This window comes from Lutra lutra, chromosome 9, assembly GCF_902655055.1.
Source record: "Lutra lutra chromosome 9, mLutLut1.2, whole genome shotgun sequence".
Classification (NCBI taxonomy): domain Eukaryota; kingdom Metazoa; phylum Chordata; class Mammalia; order Carnivora; family Mustelidae; genus Lutra; species Lutra lutra.
Window position 1 is genome coordinate 77029763 of NC_062286.1, and position 26592 is coordinate 77056354.

Consider the following 26592-nt stretch of genomic DNA (forward strand, 5'->3'; position numbering starts at 1 on the left):
AATATTATCGTATTATAGTCATGTTATTCCTGGGATATGTTGTAAATTCTCTGATTAGAGAGTTCCTAATCTATTAAAAAGCCTTGTTGGGTGAATTACACATTTATTTTCAAGTACCGATTAGTATTGTGAGCTTGCATTAATTAGATACTCTTAGAGCCACATTTTGATTTCTTGTAATCCTTTAAAAAATTAGCATCAGGTGCTAATTAGAAATAGCTAAATGTATCCTTCGAGACGAGCTATAAGGTTACACTAACTGCAAAGGAATGATTCTCAAGGAACACTGAGACACCAGATGTATGAGCAGATAGTAAAGATCTGTTTTGCTGCCTTCCTATTATCTTCTGTTTTCCTAGTCTCTCTACCACTACGGAGAAGGGAAAAGGCCACCACCATAGACTAATTCTGAGACAAAGTTTAATTTTTACTTTCTCCACTGCAAACTATTTTTCAAGTATTATGCTTCCTAGGGAAAATGTGGTTGAGACGATTACAATGGTCAGCATAGCATGCCATCTGTATGTCACCTGAAGGAGACACAAACATCTTTTCTGTTCACACACTTGTGAACCATCACCTCTGCTTCTCATTCAACAGTTCCTTTCTCTGCTCACAGTTGAAAAACTTCCCAACATTTTCAGCCCCCTTTCGATATCCCCACTGACCACTTCTTTAACCTTTTGATAACTTTTTTTCCCACTTCCCAATGCTGAGATCCATTCACCAACTCAAATCAACAACAAGATTGTCCTTTCCTGCTCTTCTCCAACCCCCCAATTCTTACCCAACCTAACACCACAGGCCAGAAAATCTACTGGCTCTGGCTCTTACTTTCTTCTCTAGTTCACTACCTGGGACAAAGCCTCCGGCACCACCTGGGCTCTAGATGTAAAACTGAAACGATATAACCAACCTCCCTCTATTGCTCTGGGAGAGGACCTCGCGAGGACACCATGAGGACCCAGGGTTAGTGTGCATGGCTGACCTCCTTGACACTTAGAAGATGTGTCCCATGTGCAGTTATTAGTGTTATCTCTGCCCTGGTTTCCCACAACCCTTACTTCACGCCCCTTGATCTTGACCAAAAAACACTGTGTTACCACATAGCTCCCTCGGTCTCCTGCTTCCTCCATTCCTGCCTTTGGGCAGTCTTGCCAGCTGCCCTTTAAACTTGGAAGAGTCTCTCCTCACATCTGCCAAGCTACTATTTCAAACGCTTCCTCCTTACTCATGTCTGCCTGCCTGCTCCCCACATGAATGACCAGGAGAAGCACCCCTCCTAGAGCCGAACTGGTTTGGGGTACAAATAAGTGATGCAATGAAATCCAGAACACTTCTGGCCCATTAAATAGTTGACCTTAGAAATATCAAGATTTTCTTACTGCTCTTCACGGTCCTTCGATCTCGGTGGCAAATCCCCCAGTAATATGTAACAGCCATCACTGGGGCATAAATTTCTGTTACTGCCTCGGCCCGACACAAGAATCACTCGTCTCTTATATTAACTCCGTTTTGGCCATTGGACCCCGAACTACTCTCAATCCAATGGTTTCCCGACTTGCCTGATCATAAGAATCACTTGTGCCACACATTAAAAAGGCAGACTCTGGGGTCCTGTCTCAGATCCACACACTAAACATTTTCCTGACAAGAGACATGGAACCTGTATTTTAAACAGTGCTCCAGTAACAACTCTGTCAGGAAAAATTGAGAAATGTGTGACAGCCTGTCAGATCCTGGATTTGTTTGTTTGTTTGTTTGTTTCTGTTTTTATCAACGTCCTAATAGCCAGAGGTCAGAAGACACAGTAGCCAGATGACCTAAATTATTAAGAGTTTAGTTATGAAGATTCTACCTACTCCAACTAGGCTGATAAGGTTACTTAAAATTAAATACTGTGTGATTCTGCGTGCCAAATTTTTGGTTTCAGATTTGGTGGCTGTATTTTGCCAGTCACACTGTAAGATTCTGGGGATGAAGTTACACTGTTTTATAGTCTCCCAATGCTTAATTAGCACAGTATGGAACATGTAATTAGAACTTAATTAAAACTTTACTGATTGATCAGTAAGGCACCACCCAACTCAAAGAAAAAAAAACAAAACCCTAAAAACCGCGTGTCTTAGAGTCTACCTGGGTAGTACTGAATCCTTCCCTCATCATCAGGTTAATGAGAATGAGAATGAGAATGCAAACTTAGGGTTTGCCTCTTGACCTGAAAGAGGAAGGCAATTATTCACCGATTTGGTCAGATTTCTAGAAACTATTGTTATGCTTTGTCTGACTGCCTAGATTTCTCATAACAGAGTCAACTTCCTTTCAGGATTACTGCTTTGACCCTGTGTTCTTTCTGCCGTCATGCTAGGGAGATCTCAGAGTTGATGATTTGCACCTGATAGTGCAGCGTAAAAATTCAAGTAGCAGGCCTACTTACAGGCGAGGACACACAGGAACACTTCTCAGAAACTAACAGAAGTTTCATGCTGAACACTGCAAATGGTGAGGGGTGCTTCTTTCAAAACATACTTCAAAACATGAAAGCGATTCTAGGTTAAAATATAAATGAATTACAGCAAATAGAAGAGAATGTAGGGTCTTTTCAAAAAAGTGCAAGATTACTACCTGTATGATATCCAGAAAAATAAAGTTGAACAAACAATATGGAGCCAATTTATTCAAGAAGTTAACACTGAAAACAGCAATTTTAGTGGGGGTGTAATCACAGCTACGTTCGTTTGGTATTACATTTTTCAAAAGGAAGAATCCATCCTCTGTGAAATAAAAAGCTTCAAAGGTAAACAATGAATGGTCCCTATGATGAGATCTATCCCTGAAACTGAGCAGATTTCTAAATCAGTGCCTAGACCAGGCTATTTATAAACTCGACTTCCCATCAACCTCAGCAGGATGTCAACTAACAATAACAAGTTAATGTTTTCCAGTCATCTTCACTGGGCCACTTAGCTGCCAGCATTCGGGCCAAGGTAAACTCGACAGTAACAAAAGAGCTAACATCACAATCAAAGGATAGGATTAATGAATACTGCATTTCTGCTTTGAAGTGAACACTGAAAATCATGACCATAACATACTCCTTTCAGCCACTGGACTTCAATCGTGCCTACTGGTCTATATAGAGATTTGAAGGCGGAGTTTATAAAGATTCTCCCTGTTTGTAATGAACCACAAGCTTCAGTCCCTGGAAGAACTTTTCAAAATGAAGAACATCCTCTCCATAAAATTATAAAGTATATAACTCCCCAAATTATCACACAAAATTCCTAAACCCTGACCACTATCCCTAATCAAGTTTTTTTTTTATAACTGAAATACAACTTAAAAGTGCCAAGTCTGAAGTGTAAAGCTTATGAATTTTTATATCTGCTTAATTATAGCTTTTACTTGTAATAAGATAGCTCAACAAATGATTCATTATTTAAGATTATTATAAATTATCACATTTGTTCTAAAAAGTTCCTTATAACATTCCTTTGCATTGGTGGTTAAATGATAGAATTCCCACCTCCCACACTGACTTAAACGTTAAGAGCAGATCTGAGTGTTCAGAATACAACAAACAGCAGCACTTACTTTTTGTGGAGGGAGGAGAAACTCTAGAAGTATAAATAATTTGCCTCTTTATATTAAAAAATATACGGTAAAAATGGTCTTACAAAAATTTAGACAATAAACGAAAAACCAAAATATACATCTTTTGGTATAAAGGAGAAACATCATTGACTCCGATTTTCAAACTCTTAGATTCTTTTTTTAACTCAATCCTGAACACATCAACCCTTCAGTAAACAAAATGAATTAAACCTTTACAGTTTTTCCAACTAAAACTGTTTTACTGACTGTGGACCAAATCACTTCAGTCTGTTTTCCAAACCTCCATAATTTTTTGGTCACTTAATTGCTAAAAAGGTCCACTATGATTCCTTTTCCTGGTTCCCTAAGAAATCACTCATCATTTTAGCAGCTATGTTTATGTGCTAACTCTCTCCATTGTTTAAATATCTACCACCCAAGCCAGTGATGGATTATAAAACCCAGGCCCAGGATATACAACTCATCCTGGATTTCTGATGGTTGAGATAACTCGTCCCTAGGTGTTAGGTTTTTGTCACCACTCATCCAAACACATTCTCCCACCTTTTAACTGCCTGTTATCACCTCCTCGTCATATACACTTCTTCCCTGGTAGGCTACAATGGTGATGTGCTCAGTTAAACAAAAGTGTACATATCAATGGCAAATATCTTAGAAACAGCAACACTTCCTGCATACAAAATAATTGGGAAAAGACCAGTCTGAACGCACAAGAAATCTGTTTAAACAACAACAGTTTTTTAAAGAGTTGCTGGTCTATTATTTAATATTGTCAGTAACATGAACTATACTGAACACAAATAAATGTCAAATAGTGTAACTGTTAAGATGACCCTGAATAAACTCAGAAGATTTATTTGTTATGGACATTCATGGAGAAAAATAAATTTATGTGTAGTCTTCATGTAAGAATTACAAAAAACAAAACTCTAAAACAGTGAAATCCAAATTAATGAGGTTTCTTCCGTAATCGAGAAAAGTCTCACTTTTTTAATGGATAAAGTGAGAGCTGATGCGGCCATTAAACCTGGAGTTCCAAAGTTAGGAGTTTCTAACCCCTCTGAGAACTTTACATTGCAGGGGTGCAGGTCCTCAGTCTCCACCAAGTCAATAAAGCTGACAGAGGGAAGCTTCCTTGTTCTGCTGAACAGCATTTCTATGTAGCCTATCACACACACACACACACACACACACACACACACACACACACACACAAAGGCCATCCAAACTCTACCTCAAATTAGAAAGTTCAGCCTCCAATCTAACAATATGACAAAAAGTAGAGCATTAGTCTAACAAGTATTTAAAATCTTTAGATAATCCCAGAAACTCCCATTTCCAAAGCTACCAGTAGGAAAATATGGAGGAAAAGAGGAAACACTATCATATCCTTTGGATTTTTGAAAAACAACACTAATCTAGTTCATTTATGCAACAAAACTCTATCAAGGGTTTAAGGTCAAATGCTATGGAGTGAATGAGATAACCCTGACATGTCTGCATGGTTATTTAAAGTACATTATACATGTATAGTTTAAATCACACATGGTGATTCGAAGATTAAAATTAAAGCCCAACATTTTCAGAATCTCTATGAAAACTGTGACCTTTACAGTACTAATAGAACCTTTACAATATACCTTTCATATATATGAGGGTCTGTTTCTCCATTTTGTCCTCTGATCTTTCTTTCTAATGATGAGTTAGTACTATACTATTTATTAATGTACAATGATTATAAATATTAATGTACCCTTATATTGTGTTTTATGCTCTAATGTGGCAAGTTGATCTTTTTAAAAAAAAATTTTTCTAGACATAAAAGCCCTCAATAAAATGTTAGCCGTCAAATCAAATAATTAAGAAAAAGGATAATACATCAAGAAGAAATGGGGTTTATAACTCGGCAATGCAAGGTTTGTTCAGTATTTGAAAAATCAACGTAATTTGCCATATCAACCCATTTTTAAAAAAATCTGAGGGGCGCCTGGGTGGCTCAGTGGGTTAAAGCCTCTGCCTTCGGCTCAGGTCATGATCCCAGGGTCCTGGGATCAAGCCCCACATCGGGCTCTCTGCTCAGTGGGGAGCCTGCTTCCTCCTCTCTCTCTCTGCCTGCCTCTCTGCCTACTTGTGATCTCTGTCTGTCAAATTAATAAATAAAATCTTTAAAAATAAATAAATAAAAATAAATTTAAAAAATCTGATTCTCTCAATGGAGGCACTAAAAGCATCTGACAAAGTTCAACATCTACTCCTGGTAAAAATTTTCAGTAAAGTAGAGATAGAACGAAATTCCTTAACTTGACAAAGCACATCTAGAAAAAACCTACAGCTAATATCCTATGTGATGATAATAGGCTGAATGCTTTCCCCCCTTGGTTGGAAAAAATTAAGAATGTCCATTCTCATTACTTCTACTCAACTTATATTGGAGGTCCTAGCCAATTCAATAAAGCAAAAAAATATAAGACATGCCAATTGGGAAGACAGAAATAAAATTGTCTTATTTCTAGATGACATGATTATCAATGCAGTAAAACACCGAAGAGTCTATTTTACAGAGCTATAAAACTAGCAGGTTTAGCAAGGTCTCAGAATATGAGGTCAATATATGAAAATTAACTGTATTTTCTGAAGACTAGCAATGAATACTTAGAATTCAAAATTTTCCAAAGTTATCATTTTTAATAGTATCAAAACCATGAAATATCTTGGGGTAAACCTCACAAAATACGTGTAAGATGCAATATCCAAATGTTGTGGAGCCCTGTATTTAGTATACTTTTCTGTACGGGGCCAGAGCATAAATATAACAGGCTTTCCGGGTCATATGATCTCTGTCGTAACCACTCAACTCTGGCATTATAGTATAAAAGCAACCACAGAAAATATGTAAACAAATGGGCGTGGCTTCATTTATGAAACGGGGTAGGGGGGGTAGCATAGATTTCTCCTTTTCTGCTACTGATTAAAGGTCCTAGACTTAGTGAAGTTACTTGTGAACTTGTAGGCTTTTGTGAGGTGGAGACAAAAATGATTTCTCTCTGGGGCACGTGGCCAGCTCAGTCGGTAGAGCATCTGACACATCTGATCTCAGGGTTGTGAGTGCAAGCCACCACGCTGGGCATGCAGCCTACTTAAAAAAAAAAAAAAAATAGTAATAATAATAATTTCTCTCTAGTGGAACAGATGACCCCAAAGATTTATGATCTGCTGGACATTAAACTGTCTCATATCTACTTTAGCAATCCTACTCTAACATTCTGTTAAATTGCCTATAAATACCCTTATTTGTTAGCTGCTCTTTGAACTGATTATATCTCTTTCTGGTCCCCTGATTAATTAATGAGTTCAATAATTTATTTTACACATGTTTATTTTATACTTGCCTTCAAGTGATGATTTTACCTTCATGAAAATTATACTTTAACAGTGTCAATTCTCCCCTAGGTTGCTCTAAAGATTCAATATAATCCCAATCAAAAAACATTTTGTCTATTCTCTTAACTATTTGGTCTTTCCTATGAATTTAATTGCATTGTCAAGTGAAAATTTTATTGGAAATGCATTAAAGCCATGTTTAAATTTGGAGAAGGAACTGACATCTCTGTGATACTCAGTTCTATCACTATCCCCAATATCTTTGGGGAAAACTCAAGAGATTCAACAGAAAAGATCTTACAAAGGAGCCTTACAAATGATGTTATTACAAATGAGGGTTAGGTGACTGAGTACAGTCTAGTAGGGAACTTACAGGAGTGCAGGCTCTCAAAAACCCTGTATCTGCCACTTGCTAGCATTGTGACCCTGGGTAAGTTACTTCACTTCTCTGAGCTTCAGTTTCTCATTGTAAAAGAGCACTCACTTTCTAGGACTGTTCTGAGGATTTAATAAATAAATATATGAAGTACATAAAACAGTGTTTGACATAGACTCAGTGCACTCTAAGTGATGACAAACAGTATTATTATAAAGTGCATGTGTGGAAATTAATCACTTTCAAAAATAAAAAGAGCACAAGTCAGAAGATAAAACATAAGGAAAGTAGTCATGATAACAATCATAAGAAATATAAAAATAGAACATAAACTCTACTTAAAAAAAAGCTTTAAAATATGATGCCAGTGAGGAACATAAAAGACAAATGAATGGAAAGGCATACCACGTTGTGAAACTGGACAGTAGCATAATAAAGATGTATGTATAGTTAATAAGGGGATGTATAAATCTAATGTGATCCCAGCAAAAAATACAAATAATTAACAGAATGGAAGATGGGAGAATTAGACAAGCTGACTTAAAGTTCGCAGGGTACTGAACAAGCAATGCTAATTAGGCAATTAGTCTCCAACAAACATAAGACATGTTATATAGGGCTACTATGGGCAACTGGTGTGTAACGGGACACATTTTTCAATGGAACAGACTAAAAATCTAGAAAATAAAAGCAGCTGCATCCTGAAATTTAGCATATGACAAAGACAGCTTCTTTGTCAGGAGAGGTAAGATGTACTTTTCAACAAATAAATTTGGGACCATAAAACCAAACCAAACCAAAACAAAACCCTGTACAATAGCTTTTCATTTATTTTTTTATTCTCCTCAGTGACACTAAGTTATTTGCATAACATATTTTTTAACTTAGAGTTATAAATGACACCATTTATTAAGAAACTACATTATGATAATTCTGGGAATTTGTGCCTATAACATCTCTATTCTTTATTCCAACCTTGCAAATTATGTGTTATCATCATCATTATTTTTTTTTAAGAATTTTTTTTTTAAAGATTTTATTTATTTGACAGACAGAGATCACAAGTAGGCAGAGGCAGGCAGAGAGCCCGACGTGGGGCTCGATCCCAGGACCCTAGGATCAGGACCCGAGCTGAAGGCAGAGGCTTTAACCCACTGAGCCACCCAGGTGCCCCCATTATTATTATTTTTAAGATTTTATTTATTTGACAGAGACAGAGAGAGACAATGAGAGAGTAAATACAAACAGGGGAGGGAGAGAGGGAGAAGCAGACTTCCCACTAAGCAGGGAGGCGATTCAGGGCTCGATCCCAGAACCCTGGGATTATGAACCCTGAGCCAAAGGCAGACGTTTAACAACTGAGCCACCCAGGAGCCTGTGATACCATTATTTTAACAAATGGTTAAGCTTCAGGTTAGAATTTAAGTGATTTGTCCTAGGTCAAAAATCTAGAAAATAGAGGAGTATATTAAGCCAGGTCTGCCTTGATCCAACCCTCCTTCCATATACCATCCCCTCTCCACAAAATAATCCAGTATGTCAATGAGACTCTAAGAACCAAGCAATACAAACAGTGCATGGGACACCTGGGTGGCTCAGTTGGCTACGCATCTGATTCTTGATCTCAGGGTCATGAGTTCAAGCACCATGTTGGGCTCTATGCTGGGCATCTAGCCTACTTAATAAAAAACAAACAAACAACAACAACAACAAACCCACAGGAGATTACAACTGGTATATACCAAGCAGGAATGAAGTAACTGTAAGAAAACAGTATTTTGTCCTTATGCTTTTTAGTTTTAAGATGGTAAACACACGGGTCCGTGTCTTATTTATACTCTTATCATGGTCACCTGGCACTTCAGTCACTGGAAGACATCCAAGGTGAATCCACCATATAGCCCATTCTTTCCGATAAGGAAGAGAGTTAAAGGGACGCCTGAGTGGCTCAGTTGGTTAAGTGTCTGCCTTGGGCTCGGGTTATGATCCCAGGGTCCTGGGATCAAGTCCCATATCGGGCTCCTTGCTCAGGAGGGAGCCTGTTTCTCCCTCTGCCTGCTGTTCCCCCTGCTTGTGCGCTCTCTCTCTGACAAATAAATAAATCTTTAAAAAAAAAAGAGAGAGAGAGAGAGAGAGTTAAAGTGAATAGAGTGAGCGTCAACGGAATCTGACACTGAGGAAAATGTAACTGTTTTCATTTTCTATGTACCAGGTCCCAACGTGGGAAACTGGAAATCTGTATGCCAAAAGAATATAATGCTGGTTATTTTGACTTCCCTGTGCTGGGCAGTAAACCTCTTGAACTTCTGTCTATTTTTGGGAATTGAGGTATCCCTTTAATCCTGTTACAGAACTGCTGACGGCAGTAAGACAGCAGAGGAAAATCGGCACAGGGCCTGTGCCAGGAAGGTCTCCAAGAACAAGGACGAAATAAAGCACAAGCAAGCAAAAGCATTTTGCAAGAGTTTTGTGAAATCCGTGTCAGTGTTCACAACCCAACAAGAGAAACACCACCCAACTGCAAGCCATTGCAGACTCAAAAGGGCCCCTGACGCTGGAGGGACGTTGTAAAACTCCCCCCAGAGCCAATATTGACAGCAGGGTTAAAGTTGTACTTGCCGAAAACAGAACAGCTCTTTTCTCCGCCTGTCCTCTCTGAGGACTCGACACAGAACCCGCGGGGCTCTCTTCTGCTTTACTTGGTGTGTGTAAAGATACCGTTCAGGGAGCGCAGACCTTCTGCTGTTTAGACTGTCAAGAACACAGACCCTGGTGTGTACACTCCTAAAGAGCCCCCCTGTTTAAAAAAGATCCTTCTGATGATGGTTTGTGTTCTACACGCAGCTGAAACAGTTGAGCCAACTTTTTTTTTTTTTAAATGAAAGCCACCTCATCTTCAAAATCTGTCTCCAGTTAGCTCAATTCATTTTCAATGTTCTCTAGGATTCTATAGCTGAATGAATGCACACAGACTAATGTCCCTCTCCCCAAAATGAATTTGGTGCTAGGGATTTACAAGGATGCCCCCAAGTCAATGACAGAGATCCACACTCTAAACATGCAGTCTCAGTCACTGAAGGCCGCGTGTTAAATGAATGAAGCCTAATTCTACCCCACTTAGAAGCAAAATAACTAACACGACTTGGAGTCAACAGTGAGGGTTCTGACCAAGGCCCGAGTAACACACTAGAATGAAGCCCGATGTCACTAATTATTGACATCCAGCACAGAGGCTCTGGCGATCTAGAGGACACAGCACACTGACCTCTACCCATCACTGTATTCTATAAGAAAAGCTGCCCTTCCAATGGAGAGCACTAGAAAGTGGGTGTACTACAGTGAGTTTTATTTATTTTTATTTTTTTAAAGATTTTATTTATGTGTGAGAGAGAGAGAGAGAGAGAGTGAGCACAAGCAGGGGGAGTGGAAGAGGGAGAAAAGCAGGGAGCCTGATGTGGGGTCCTGACATCATGACTGAAGCTGAAGGCAGACACTTAACCAACTGAGCCACCCAGGCGCCCTAGCAGTGGGTTTTAGATGGAACAAAATTCCTGTCCATCCCTCACACAATTCCCCTATTGCTATCACCTTACATTACCATGGTATATTTGTCACAACTAAGGAAGTAGGTGGTATATTCCTGTTAACTGAACTCCACATACTTTATTCAGATTTCACTAGTTTTTAGCTAATGTCCCTTTTTTGTTCTAGGATCCCATCCAGGTTACCACATTACATTTAATTATCCTATCTCTTTAGTCTCCTCTGGTCTGTAGCAGCTTCTCAGATGAAAATTTTCCTTGTTTTTGATGATCTTAATAGTTTTGAGGAAATCCCTCAATTTGTCATCCCCCCCTCCGTGGGTTAGACAAGGATTATAGGTTTTTGGGAGGAAGACCACAGAGGTGACATGCCATTCTCCTCACATCATAACTAGGGCACATTTCATGAACTCATCGTGACTTATCACTGCTGAAGTTACGTTGATCACAGACCTCAGAGGTGGTATTTGTTAGACTTCTCCCCGGTGGAATTATTTTTCTCACCTCCCTCTTTCCACCATCTGTGGAAGCAAGTCACCCCGTGCAGCCCACACTCAAGGGATGAGGGAAGGGAAGTTAAGTCTCACTTTCCGGAGAAGGGCTTGTGGGGAGACGAGAAGCTACATGAAATTATCTGGAATTCTTCTGCATGGGAGATTTGTCTCTTCTCCCCCATTTATTTATTTGTACCAGTTACGGATAATTATTTTATACTTTGGGATGAAAAAGTAACATGAAAACGTGTCAGTCCTCAAACCTATACCCAAAGAATGAAACATACTCATTTCAATACAACTCTGAGGCGGACTTTTTGGTGTCCTGCTTGTTTCTGTTTTACATTAAACTGCAGATGTTTTTAGGCCTCCACTACTCCCCCCCAACACACATACAGGCCACCTCTACCTTCTCTGTGTGAATTTAGAAATGATTAGACTTGTGACCAATGCAGTGATAGCTGGGATTTGCCTTCTGAAATGGGCAGACTCCTGGGGGCTGAGCATCTGTACCCTGCTGTCCTTCAGGAGGGAGAAGGAGCAAACATTAGAGAAACCACAAAGAAGAAAAAGCTAGGACAAAGGGAGTTAACAAAGTAAATCATACATTTCATTCCAAATAGATGAAGCGAATCTTAAAGACACATTTGCAAAACACTATGGTCCTCCTTCTTTCTCTAATAAGCCTGTGGAGTCTGGAGGAGGAGTACCAGCCTGAGCAAGAGCCTTGGCATTGCTGAGACATTACACAGTGAAGGGCACTGGTACTGATTTTCTTCAGAAATCTACACCTGGTACGTCTTGATTCAGTGGCCGTGGATTATATGACATCTGTAATTTACTATCGGGGTTTCCTTTGAAGAACATGGACATGAGTCTCTAGCACCTTAATTCTGAGTGCATACACACACACACGCGCGCAAGCATACGTTCAATCATAAATTTTAAAACAAATGACTGCCTTGTATCTCTGTTCTCTAAATACACGTCAAACCTGATGGCAGAATTTTCTCTCAAATAGATTGATCAATGATCAATGAATATTGCTTTTCAGTATGAAAAGAACAGCTTGCTAACTGGACTAGGAAGTGTCTCACATCCTTGAAAAAAATCAATTATAAAACAAGAAACTGGAGTTCAGAAACAATGTGTTAGATATAAAAATTACTATATATCCTGTAGTAGAAGAAAGGAAAAGCATAAAGTCTATCTGCTATAAACTGACTTAAACTTACAAGTAAAACCTGTCTTACCATCTACGTGAAATAAAGATACTTTTTAAAGGCTTAAGTAGTGAATAAGGAAAAAAAAGTCAAAAAGCACATTTAAGATGTTAATTATACTGATTTCTTTGAAAATTAACAAAGGTGATGGAATTTTCTGGCGCTTATAAATTCTTCAAAGTCACAATTTTAAAAACCCGTTAAATCCATTTGATATAAAAAAAATAACTACACAACTTTAGATCTTTTTTTGGAAATGTGATTCTCAGAAAGTTAATGAAAGCTATACCCCTCACGAGAAGTTTACTTTATTAAGATTAACAAGGCATCTCAAATAGGAGACTGATCAAGATCCTAAAGAAAACAGAGGATTACCTATTGTTATGAACATGGGTACAAATTAAAATCTGATACCTGATAACAACTGCTCCAGAGTGCCATTAATTCAAGTATATAACATACATCCCCTTCATTAATTAAGAAAAAAAGTGGAATAAAGAAAAAAAGCAGGAAGACAATAGTCTACCTCATTTAGCTAAACAGACAAAAAAAAAAAAACCAAAACCAAAAACCAAAAAAAAAAACAAAAAACCCCAAACAAAAACAAAACAAAAAACCCCAAACAAAAAACAACACACATGGAGATTGAGACTTGCTTGAAATTCCCTGCAGCAGACTAAATTCAAGAGAGATCCCAGAACTCACTCACCTTTGCACAGAGGGACCCCAGAACTCAGTGCACACAGAGGCTATGACTAAGGAGGCTTTAGAAAACAGTTTCAGAAGACCCCCTTCTTGCCTAAAAAATATTCTTCCCTGCTCTCTCCTGGAGACAGAAGACCTGGCCATTAGAGTCACTCTATTTTATCTCACTTTTGGTTTTTAAACCATCCCCCCAAAACTACTTGTTTCTATATTTTACAGAGAACAAAACAAAGGCTGAGAAATCTAAGCTGTCAGTGGAACCAGGACTTGAATCCAGATAACTTTAACTCCAGAGTCTTCTCTCTCAATAACTATTACATTAAAAAGGACTACTAATTTGGAAAGGAAAGACAAATGAAGCAAAAGAGCAAAGGTTAAACTTAATAATCTAAGAGCAAAGGCTTGTGTATGGGACATGCAGGAGGGGGTTCAGGGTAGCCAGGGAGTCAGAATGGTCAGAACTCCCCTAGGAGCTGGATGCATATATGATTTTGTTGAATAAATGCATTGTATTACCTGAGGGTCTGGTGGAATACAGGAATAAACACAGCAAAAAAATAAGAAAGGCATTTCTAGTTACAACTATATGGCAACAAACTGGACAACCTAGAAGAAATGGATAAATTCCTAGAAACATGCCTAGAAACCCACCAAGACCGAATCAGGAAGAAGAAACTCTGAACAGTAATAATGAGTGAGGAGATTGAATAAGTGATCAAAAACTCCCAACCCAGCAAAGAAAAGCCCAGGACAGATTGTTTCACTGGTAAATTCTACCAAACATTTAAAAAAGAATTAATGCCAATCCTTCCAACTCCTCCTAAAAATCGAAGAGGAGGAAACACTCCCAAACTCATTTTACAAGGCCAGCATTACTTTGATACCAAAGCCAGATAAGAACACTACAAGAACACTATAGGCCAATATCCCTGATATGGATGTAAAACCATTCAACAAAATACTAACAAGCCAAATTCAATAGCACATTAAAAAGATTTACACCTGGGGCACCTGGGTGGCTCAGTGGCTTAAAGCCTCTGCCCTCGCCAAGGGTCACGACCCCAGGGTCCTGAGATCGAGTCCAGTATCAGGCTCTCTCCTCAGCAGGGAGCCAGCTTCCTCCTCTCTCTCTCTCTCTCTGCCTGCCTCTCTGCCAACTTGTGATCTCTGTCAAAATAAATAAATAAAATCTTTAAAAAAACGAGATTTATACCATAATCAAGTGGGATTCATCCCTCAGATGCAAGGATGGCTCAATATGTGCAAATCATCAACAAGATATATCACATTAATAGAATAGGTGATAAAAATCATACGATCTTCTTGATAGACATAGAAAAAAATCTGACAAAATTCAACATCCATTCATGACAAAAATGCTCAACGAACTGGATACACAATGACCATATCTCAACATATAAAGCCCGCATATGACAAGCCCATAGCTAATATCATACTTAGAGTAAAAGGTTGAAAGCTTTTCCTTTAGAATTGGAAGTAAGATAAGGGTGCCAACTTAGCACTCCTATTCAACATAGTACTAGAAGTACTAGGCAGAGCAATCAGGCAAGAAAAAGAAATAAAAGGCATCTGAATTGGAAAAGAAGTAAAATTGTGCCCATTTGCAGATGACGTGATCTTATAGATAGACAATCCTGAAGATTTTGCTAAAAAACTATTAGAACTTAAATGAATCCAGTAAAGCTTCAAGACAGAAAATCAAGATACAAAAATTGGTTGTATTTCTATCCACTAACAATGAATTATCTGAAAAAGAAAAAAAGAAAACAACCCTCTTTACAATAGCATCAAAAACAATAAAATACTTAAGAATAAACTTAACTGAGGAGATGAAAGGCCTGTACACTGAAAACTATAAGGCACTGATGAAAGAAACTGAAGATGACACAAATAGTTGGAAAGATACCCTGTGTTCATAGACTGGAAGAAATGGTATCATTAAAAGTCATTAATTAATTAATATTGTTAAAATCCCAAAGCCATCTATAGATTCAACACAATCCCTCAAGATTCTAATGGTATTTTTTATAGAAATAGAAAAAATAATCCTAAAATTGTAGTGCCATAAAAGACCCCAAACAAAGCAATCCTGAAAAAGAAAAGCTGTAGATACCACACTTCCTGATGTAAAACTAATATATTACAAAGCTACTGTAATCAAAACAGTATGGTACTGACATAAAAACAGACACACAGATCAACAGAACAGACTGAAAAGCCCAGAAATAAACCCATGCATATTTAAAAAAGGAAGCCATGAGTACTTAATGGAGAAAAGATGTTCTATTCAATAAATGGTGGTGTGAAAACTGAATTTGAACATGCAAAAGAATGAAAATAGACCCCTATCTTATACTACTCACAAAAGTGAACTCAAAATGTATTAAAGGCTTAAACATAAGACCTGAAACCATAAAACTCCTAGGAGAATAAGCTTCTTGACACTGGTCTCAGCAATGTTTTATGGATAGGACAAAGGTTCAAGCAACCAAAGGAAAAATAAACCAGTGGGACTACATCAAAAAGCTCTTCACAGTAAAGGATACAATCAAGAAAATGTAATGGGAGAAAATAATTGCAAACCATGTATCCGACTAGGGGTTAATATCCAAAATATATAAGGAATGTGTACAATTCAATAGCAAAAAAAAAAAAAAAAAAAAAGCCCTCAAAACAAACAAAAAACCCCCCAAAAAACAATGAACAAACAAACAAATAATCCAATTGAAAAATGGGCAAAGGAGTTCAGTGAACATTTTCTCCAAAGAAGACATTCAAATGACCAACAGGTACAGGAAAAGGTGCTCTACATCGCCAATCGCGGAGGAAATGCAAATCAAAAACCACAATGAGATAGCATCTTCATACCTGTCAGAATGGCTGTTATCAAAAAGATATCAAAGTGCCCATGAGAATTTGAAGAAAAGGGAAGCCTTGTGCACTGATGGTAGGAATGCAAATTGGTGCAGCCACCATGGAAAACACTATGGAGCTGCCTTGAAAAATTAAAAATAAGCCTGGCTGGCTCAGTCGGTAGAATGTGCAACCTCTTGATCTTGGGCCTGTGAATTCAAGCCCTATGCTGGGTGTAGAGATTACTTTAAAAAATTAAATTAAATTAAATTAAAATTAAAAATAGAACTATATATGATATAGAAATTCCACTTCTGGGAATATATCTGAAGGAAATACAATCACTATCTTTAAGACATATCTGTTCACTGCAGATATGTTCACTGCAGAATTATTTACAATAGCCAAGACGATTTCTGTAACAACTTAAGTAAGTGTCCACTGACGGATGAATGGATAAAGAAAATGTGCCATACACACATGTACGCACACACACATGAATATTATTTAGCCCCTAAAAAGAAGGCAACTCTGCCATTTGCAACAACATGGATGGACGCTGAGGGCATTCAGCTAAGTAAGATAACTCAGACAGGGAAAGGCAAATACTGATCACCTCCATTATACGTGGACTCTAAAAATAAACCAAACTCACAGAAAGAGAAAGCAGAGTAGTGGTTGCAGGACAGGGGGGGATAGGTAAAGGTGGTCAAAGGGTAGAAACTTCTAGTTATAATATGCATATGGCCTGGAGATAAGCATGGTGACTATACTTAACAACACTGTATTGCACTGTATATTTAAAAGTTGCTAACAGAGTAGATCTTAAAAGTTCTCGCCACAAAAACAAAATTGTAATCAAGGTGACAGATGTGCTAACTAACCTTAATATGGTCATTATTTCCCAATATATACATACATCAAACTACTACATTGCACACAAACTTAAACAATGTTATATATGCCAATGGTATCTTAATAAAGCTGAAAAAAAAGTAAGTATACAAAAGATGGACTAACTTTTTCTTCTTACCAATTTAGACAGGAAAAACTCTTGTGGGTAACTTTGCTGGAATTTATTATCCAAAGGTAGTTTTCCAGAGTCATAGACATATGGGAAATGGAGGTCAGTGAATGTGTATTTCAATGGAAATAGGAATTCAACAGTGGTGAAAGGGTTTCTTAATAAAACGGGGAAAAGAATACCTCTGCCCCTATGTTTGCTCTAAGGAGTATCATTAGCTTGGTTCAGTATCCTTACTAATTCTTTATATTTTGATGTCAAGATGTATAATTAACTTATTAATAGGGTGACTGATAAATTAACCATGCAAACATCAGGAGAAAAAAAAAGATTTACCAAAACATTCAGAACATTCACTTTCTCTTGATGTGAAGAGAAGGCACAGAAAATTCTTGTTATTAACATTAATACGAGAAATTCAATTAAGATTTAATTTGCTTATTTTTTTCAAACACTGCTTTTTAATAATAACAGAAAGTACAGAAAGAGAGGTTGAGAGAGAGGTTGGGGGAGCAGAAGGAGAGGGACAAAGAGAATCTTAAGCAGGCTCCATGCCCAGCATGGAGTGTGACCAAGGGCTCAATCCCACCACCATGAAATCACGACTCCAGCTGAAATTGGGAGTCAGACACTTAACCGACTGAGCCACCCAGGTACCCCTGTAGCTATCCTTTTAGACAAAAAAAAGCACACGTAAGAATTCTTAGACAATTTCTAAAAGAGGTATTAAGGATGTGTTTTAAAAATTCTTATTTTTTATATATTGTAACATTTTTGAAAGTCAAGTCACAAATTTACTACTCATTTGCACATCTGAGGCACACACAATTTTAAAGAGCTTTTTGAAAATAAAGCAAATAGAATCACTGTATTTTTAGCATTCTCATCTACTTTTATCCTCCAGTTTTCCTTTTTGAGGTTTGAATCTGGTGATCTGGAGAAAGCTTTATGTTTAACTCAAAATTAAAATTCTGACGTTCTAGGTTTAGTTTTCAGCTGGACCTCTGTTCCTAGAGAAGATCTTTCCACACAGACTGTTGCCTCCAGCCTGAGAGAGGATCGATGAAACAGACAGCCAGCGTACTCAGCAGTAAAAATTCACCAGCACTTCAAAAAAACAGAAGTGAGAAAATTCTAATTATGTGTTATTTTCCAAGGCTCCCCTAGGTAAATAGAACCTAGAATTTCATTATGCTCCTTGAGTTTGGGGAGGGCAGAAATAAGTTTCAACTCCACATTATGCAAGTGGATCAGAGGCAGGTTGGGAAAGGGACATGAAACAAACTACACAAAGCTAGGATTTGAAAGCGAGTTGGCTTACACATTAATAACCCTTTTCCAGCAGAGAGAAAGAGAGACCAAGAGAAGAAAGGTGCTTCCTTTGAGATTTCTAGCCTGAGTTTTATGTTGCCCCTCCTCTTCTCTTATTCCCACGCACAGCCCACTGCAGTCTGGGGACCCACAATTTGTTCACGGGTCAGGGATGGTTTCTTCCATGGCCACTGGTATTTAAAGGAGCTATAGCACACCATGCCCACGCAGAATAATGGCAAAAATCCACAGGTACCATGCAAAGAGGGTTCTCAACCATGCGCGATTTTGCTCCCCCCAGGGGCCAGGCGGAAATGTCTGTAGACACTTTTGTTGTCATAGCTGGGAGGGTGGGTACTCCAGGCGAGCTCCTGGGAAGATGCCACCAAACATATGACAACGCATGGCATGGTCCTCTCCATGAAGAATTACCAGGCTGATGTCGAGAGACCTGCCACAGAAGGACAGGGTAGAGAGGATAGAGGTATGCAGCGTGGAGAAACAGAAGAACGTCATGAACAATAATATGGCTTAACATAGAAAGAGTTTTATTACTTATTTATACTTTCCTTTAGGCCCATGAGCTGATTTTACTTCAGCCTTCTTGGGCAGCTGCCAAACTAGCTATAGACAGCCACAGTGCTTTGAAACAGCCAGCTCAGTCCTCAGTAGCTGAAGCGTGCTAAGTGCTCTAAATAAGTCCCAGGGCGATGCCACAAGCACACGTGCTCTGCAATCTTAAAAAGGCTTCCCCGATAAAAGCAATAAGGTATTCCTATTTGATCGGCATGGCTGCAAGCAAACAACAAATGACATTACTTTTATGGGATGGAGACCTACCAAGCAAGTCACAGCACGTAACAGGACCACGTACCATCAGATATTTTACAGGGATTCTGGGAAATGACAGACACCTGGTGGTGTGCCCACCGTGTGATGTTTTGTCACGTTGTGTTTTTAAAGTACGTTCAGAATTATCGTTAGTCATAAAAAGTCCCCAACTCTAACGCTAGGTGAGGATGGAAACTGCGTCTTTCGAGATGAAAAATGAACTTAGAAAAGTGCTCGATTAATCTATCTAGGAGGATCCTGTATCCGCTTTTCACTTTATGAGCTTCAATTTCCCCCTTTGAGTGAGGAAAGCCTCCTTTGTCTGGGACAGTGTGATGGTGCTCCCTTCCTGACTCATCAGGTCTGTGAGGGGGTCTGTGGGAGGGGCTGTAATTCAAAACAAAACAGGTGCAAGGAATAACAACTCGATAGGCAGGAACTCGACCCTTAAAAATCCAAACTAATCTTAGCTCTTATAGTCTTTAATCTGACCTACAGATAGGTAGGGCACACTGACAGGCCCAAGGAAGCTCTCTGTGAAGTGTGCGAACACAGTCAATCAAGACTGCTGAAAATCGACTTACCTTCTCTCCTATGCACACGCTCACATATCAGTAGGAATCCTCACCTTGTTAACAACATTAGTTCAATGTACAACACTCATTTTTCTCAAACACAGCTTTTCTGAGGGCAAAATCTTTCCCTCGCCATCTACAACAATGGTCTTCGCGTTTTGGGATCCGTCGACCCCTTCTAGGGCCAGCTGTGACGGTGGTGACAGCAGCAGCAGCAAGCAGGAACTGCGACAACTAACGTTCACCAACCGCCTACCACACGCCAGAGACCATGGCGAGCACCGCTTGTGTCTGAATTCATTTAACGCCCCCCACAACCAACCCGTGAGACAGTGGTATCTTCCCATTTACTGAGGCGGATGTAGAGGCACAGAAATCAACTTACCTAAAACAACACAGCCAGCAAGCAGCAGAGCTAGGATCTATGTGGAGACAAACTGGTTCCAGAGGCCATGTTCCCACTTACGTGGTATAACCTCTTCGAGGATACATGCGCAGCTTTTACATACTTATTTCTTTGGAAATTACACACTACCCTATTGATATGTACATTACTATACATCTGATACACAAAAGCAGTGGAAAGGATGAGAGAGATAGGTAATGTGCCAACCTATTCTTCCACACACATACCATCTTGCACACCTCACTTTGAAGGCCATGGCCCGACACAGTGCAGATGGCTTGGCCTGGCATTAGTGGGCTCTGAGGGCTGACCTGTGCCCACCTCTCCAACATGCTCCAGGCCCGACAGGCTTACCCGCTGTCCCCCGCAGACACCTTCTGCATGACCCCCCTCTGAGCCATGGCTCACGTCAAGTCCCTATGCCAACAAGAGAAAATTCTTTAAAGGTTTATCCCAGACCCAATGTCCCCATGAGGCTTTCTCTGAACTCTCCTCTCAGCTGTGTGCTCTCAGCCATGTGCTGGGCCCACACCACGGCCATGCATTTTTGTGTAGTTGTTTGTGGTGTGGATGGCTTGTTCTCCGCCTCAGCTCATAAGCCACTTGAGGGTAAAGAACATGCTCCACATTACCTTTTCTTTGTATCTTCCATGGCATCTGGCATACTCTTATGCACTTAATTAGCACTCAATGTTTGCTAAATAAAAGAGCAAGTACACATTCTTTCTGTTTACTGCACATCTCTAAGGCCCAAGTCCAGAGAGTTATAGGAAAGATCATCCTGGAAAACAGGAGATACGATTAGATGCTTTCCTCTTTACCTAAGCTCATGGGAACCAAGACAGACTGACTGGCTTGTATTGAGAAATGACTTCACATAGTCCCCAGTAATCTGCATGTATAGCATGGAGACTTCATAGAACATTCTAGTTTCTAAAATAAAAGCATCCTTCCTGGCCTTGTTTATTCACTACTCACTGTCTCCTCTGTTAGCACTTCCTTAGAGTTAAAGGTAATCTTGAATGTACAGACATGTGTAACAAACCCAGTTTCAGGAGAAAGGAGGTTTATGTTTTACTTAAAAAAAAAAAAAAAGGTTTTCCTTGTCTCTTAATGGGATTTGCTCAAATGTTACCTTTTCAACAATGACTACTCTGACACTTCATTTAATAGTGACATCTGCCTTCCTCTCTAATCACCTCCTGATTCACCTTATCCTACTCTGCTTGTTCTTTTTGTCCATATTAGTTATTACCTTCTAATAAATGATCTAATTTACTATAATAAATTAGAATAAATTCTATTATAATATCATTTACTCTTTGGTCTGTCTCCCTACCTCCTGTGTGCAAGGTCTGTGAGGAGAGATCTTTGCGAGCAAGGATCTGTCTCCTTTGTTTCCTGATGTATTCTAAGTATCTAGAACAGTGTTTGGCATGTGGTTGGTACTCAGTCAGCAGAATGCACAAATAAGTAGACGATGTCAACTTCCATTTCATTCCACACCTTGAAGGCCTCAGAGAGTGTCACTTTAGCCTTAGAATGTTCTTTCTCTCATCCGGAGAAGTGGTAGAACATGGCAGTTAACCACACAAGCTTGAAAGCTTTGAATCCCAGCTGTGCTTTTGCTAATTTATCCCTGTATAACTTTAGTCAAATCTTATAACCCTTCCTGCCTACAGTTTTCTCATTAGTACAATGGGAATAATACCCATCACTCAGAGGAGCCTCCACAGGCACTCGATATACGCGCGCGCGTGCATGTGTGCGCGCGCACACACACACACACACACTACATATGGACTCAGTAACTGGCACATGCGTGTGTGTATATACATATTCTTTTCATCATTAGTTCCCCCGCTGTAATCCCAAACAGTGACAAAAGCCTGGGGACACATCTTCAGATAAATCTAGAAATTCTGCATATCAGGAGTACAGAGCACTACAAAATCAGTAGCACTTTTGTCTGGGACAGTGACATTGCACTACAGTCAATGCTCCAGACCTGGCAGCTAAAGGCTGTCTCCTCCACACAGAGAAAGCTCCCTAAGTAACACATACCAAATAAAAACCTTTCGATATGTATAAGGAAAGGATTAATTCATCTTCAGAAGTAGCATTTTAATTAAAAATGACTTTCCTGGGCTTATATCCAGAAAGGAATATATTGCCAAAAGGTAAGATTTAACAAGGTTTAGCTCTTTCTTTCTTTCTTTTTTTTTTTTTTTAAATTAAAGTGCTTCCCAATCCCTTTCACGTCAAGCACACACAGAAAATAATCTTTCTTTGGCACCCCAGGAAAAACAGATGCCACGGCTCCCAGCTGCAGGTGACTGCCTAGAGCCTCCAGCCCCGCTCAGCCTCACTCAGACTTGCTGAGAGTTAAAGGAATCAATAAACACTTGGCACATTTGCAAGCACACCATTGGAGGATTGCTGCCTTAGCCCTTCTTGGACTGGAGACCTTCCTAGCAACTTGAGATTTTCCTCCCTTCACATGAACACCAGTCCTCGGGAAGAGAGAAAGAATGAATCTGGCCACTAGTGACCGAGTGAGCATTTTCTTTATGACTCGGTCCAGAAAAAAAGCACACTGACCAGCAATCCATTTATAACTTACAACATCAGCATAATTTCATGCTTTTGTTTTTACTTTCCATTCTGAAATTTTATTTTCTGTGTATAAAATAAACAATGGATGTAGGCCAACCTTAAGTCACCAAATGGAATCTATCAAGCAATGTTCTATTTCTGGGCAGCTGGAGCATTCTACTTTATGTTTCACAATTTTGTACTTGTAAGAAATGTGAAAAAGATAGAATTTCTCAAGCATAAGGTGTGGTCTTACATGGTCACTTTTTTAAAGATGGAATCGATCATTCTTTTAAATTCAACTCTAAGTTTTGGGGTAGCACCTAGTAAAAAATACATTTTCTAAAAACATTAATTTCCTGATATTAAGAAAATGCTGACAAAATTTATACTTAAACTACCTCTATCACTGATTTTCTTTTTGTTTCCACTGCTCTCTGCTGCAGAGAGTTAAGGAAGGTTGGTCTTATCCCTGTTTTCCTGAACTTGAAGAAATTTTTCCTTCAGAAAAGTAGCTGGGTGAATTGACCTGCCTTTCTTTCTTTCCTGGTTTTCTGCTTTTCTTTTCCACAAAGGTAATGCCAAGACCTTCCTCTAATTTTGTCCTACTGCTGTCCTGCCCAGCCCAGCTGTTCCCACCCCCATAAAGATCCTAACTCTAGGCCTGACACAGAACATTCTAGACTAAAACAGACTGTTATCTTAGTCTCCGTTTCCTTTCATGCCTGATGCCCTATCTGGCAGTTCTATCTTTTGCCTCATCTTCTTTTCTGTTATTCATATGCTCCCTGGTCCCCGAGGGTTCAGCTGGCTCACTTGGCTTCTAACCCATAGCTCCCCAGACTGGGAGGTAAGAGCCTTAAAGGCAAACTCGTGTTTTCACCTGTACCTAGAACTGGGTCTGAGTCTGCTGAATTGAATGCAATCTTGACCAAGTCTTTTTCATGTTCCCAGCAGCTCCCAGGCCTAGAGCCCACAATTCCTGTGGGTGTCCATGTTTGAGAGGTTTTGTCACACCCTCAAGGATGACGGAGGTATGGCAACTTCAAACTTGGCTAAAACGTAGGTCCCAAGGGAGGATTCTGTATTTTTAGGTTCAGACTATTAAATGAGAGACCAAACAGAAATGATGAGAAAGAGATGAGTGGAGAGAAGGAAGGTGCAATGCCATATGATTTCACCTGTAAGTGGAATCTAAAAAACAAACAAAACCACAAATGAGTAAACAAATAAAAAGCAGAATCAGACCCGTAAACACAGAGACTGATCGTTGCCAGAGGGGAGAGGGTGGGGAGATGGGCACAATGGGTGAAGGGGAGTGGGAGGTACAGGCTTCCAGTTATGGAATGAGGAAGTCATGGGAATAAAAGACACAGCACAGGGAACACAAAGATTTCCTAATGGCGATGTAATAGGACAGATGGGAGCTACGCTTATGCTGAGCATACAATCACCTGTAGAGCTGGTGAGTCACTATGTTGTACACCTGAGATTAATGCAACATTGTGCTTCAACTACACTAAAAAACAGAAAGTCTTTTACTACTTGTAGCCTCTTAGGGCTTCACTGACTTCCTCTGTCCCTCTGTCTTTATAACACCGATGGATTTACTTTGTTTCCAGCATCAAATCAGGTTTTCAGAAGTGAGCGACAGGAATTAAAAACAGAGTGGAGATGGGATTCTTTGTCTGGTTTCCCAAGGCAGAAGAAGTTGTTATTCACATCAACTATCAGGAGTGATTTCTCAACACCTGGCAGGATTGCTGAGAAGATTAATGAAATCGCACACGCAATTTACATGTGTGATTTACATTCTACAGGAGGTGCTCAAAAATGTTCATTTTACTTCTCTTATGGCAAACTCACCAAATGCGTGGACCTAGGCTGTCTGAAACCCATTCCGGCTGATATTTCATGTCAACCCAAGTGTGCAATACCGCCGCTCAGCTTCAGCGCCAGAAAAGTGATTTAGGATTCAAGGCTCCAAATTTGGGTGGTAGGGGAAGGAGTTGGAGGAGTAAGAGAATTAAACAAGGTGTTCAACAGATGATGCTGGCAAAACTTGAGAAAATTAATACTGGCAAAGGGATGTTTAGAACTGTGGGTATTACATGGATTAACTAGCAAAAAAAAAGAATACCTTTGCCTAGAAGTTTCACATAAATGCAAAAGTGGTTTTTCTGCTTCAATAGAAGCCGAATTACCTTGACTGTCCTCTTTATACACATGAGAGCTTCAGTGAAGAAAGAGCAGGGAACCACCTCTTACAGGTTTATATCATGAGAAAAAGAAGTAAAACAGAAAACGAAAAAAACCTCAAAATTCAAGTTTCTTGTTCAAATGGTCTCTATTTCCTTATGAAACACCAAAATGTGAGTTAAGTACCCTAGAATCAGAATAAATCTTGCCTTGTAATTGTTGACCAAAACGCTTCCTCAACATAAGAGAACTTTTTGAATGCCGATATGATTTCTTAGGAGTGATAAGTAACCTAGTAATAATGTTAAGGCCCCAACATGAAGAATTTTGGCAACAAAAACAGACGGTTAATTCTACTTAAAAGACAGGGTAGCCCTGCCAGCCAGTGTTGTTCCCAAATGAGGTAATGTCCATGGCTCTTATCTAGCCTTTATGGAGATTTAATGTCATTTACCATTGGTTCTTACCAACGGGCTGCATAATCTCACCTCTTCTCATGTGTGTTACTTCTATCCATGTCAGCATTGCAATTAGAAACCTCTGGTTTTTAAAATGATTAAGAAACTGATTCCCACATGTCTTCTTTTGATGCATGTCCTATAATTTGAGTCTTGCTTCAACCGTTCCAGAAAATTCAGAGATCAGCATAGTTCTCATTTTCAAGGTATCTTATAGAAATACTCTGAGGTTTGATAAATTTATGTAAATATTTTTTAAAGAAGCCAAAATGTGTAATTCAAGAAAAAGTTCTGTGAAAGAACTTGCTTTCACAAAATGATTTCCTCCTTTCAAAAAAAAAGAAGGGGGGGGCTATTTTATATTTATTTAGCTAGCTCTGAAAGTCCCATGGAGATTCTCATGCCTTTCAATCCCTAACACCTCTTTTCCAGGTGCAGGCCTTTTATCGGTTTCAAAGGTGGCTTCATTGGAGAAGGAATCCAAAAGCTGTAGAAAGTAAAGAGAAAAAGAGCCCTCCCCATCTTAACCCCTTAAGCTTTCCTCACAAAGAACAACAGAGTGAAACCGAACTATTACAACACAGATGAGACACCCAAATGGGACACGACAGAAGGGTTTTCACATGCCTTTGACTTCCTTTTTTCACCCAGGGTACAGACCAATCTTGGTAAAGACAGGAATCCGTTTGACAAACATGAACACGACACCTAACACCCAATGCCCATACTGTTCTGTTCTGTTTTCAACAAGCCCTTCACCTCCCAACACTCAGGAACAAAAGCGACAGACACAACCAATCTGGAGTTACAGGGCTTTTACCTTTCTGGGGAGTTTCGCGCTTTGGGTCCCAGGAAAAGTCAATTTGAGATATCAGAGGCAGCCCAGAGACAGAGGAGAAGACCATGCTTTGTTGCCAGGCAGACTGGTGAGACAAAGGCCTGATCTGTTAGGGCTGCATGTGGGAAACGAGGCTGGGAGGCCC

At 39.3% G+C, this 26592-nt stretch overlaps 1 protein-coding gene and 1 long non-coding RNA gene across 8 annotated transcripts in view; one reads left to right on the plus strand and one right to left on the minus strand.

Annotated features, from left to right (window-relative positions):
- Positions 1 to 26592, minus strand: part of THADA (THADA armadillo repeat containing) — a 328389-nt gene that overhangs the window by 120531 nt on the left and 181266 nt on the right. The window lies entirely within an intron of this gene.
- On the plus strand, positions 23690 to 26376 carry LOC125110009 (uncharacterized). The gene is made up of 3 exons (XR_007130413.1): positions 23690 to 23802; positions 23910 to 23986; positions 26042 to 26376. It is a non-coding gene; the product is annotated as an uncharacterized LOC125110009 (long non-coding RNA).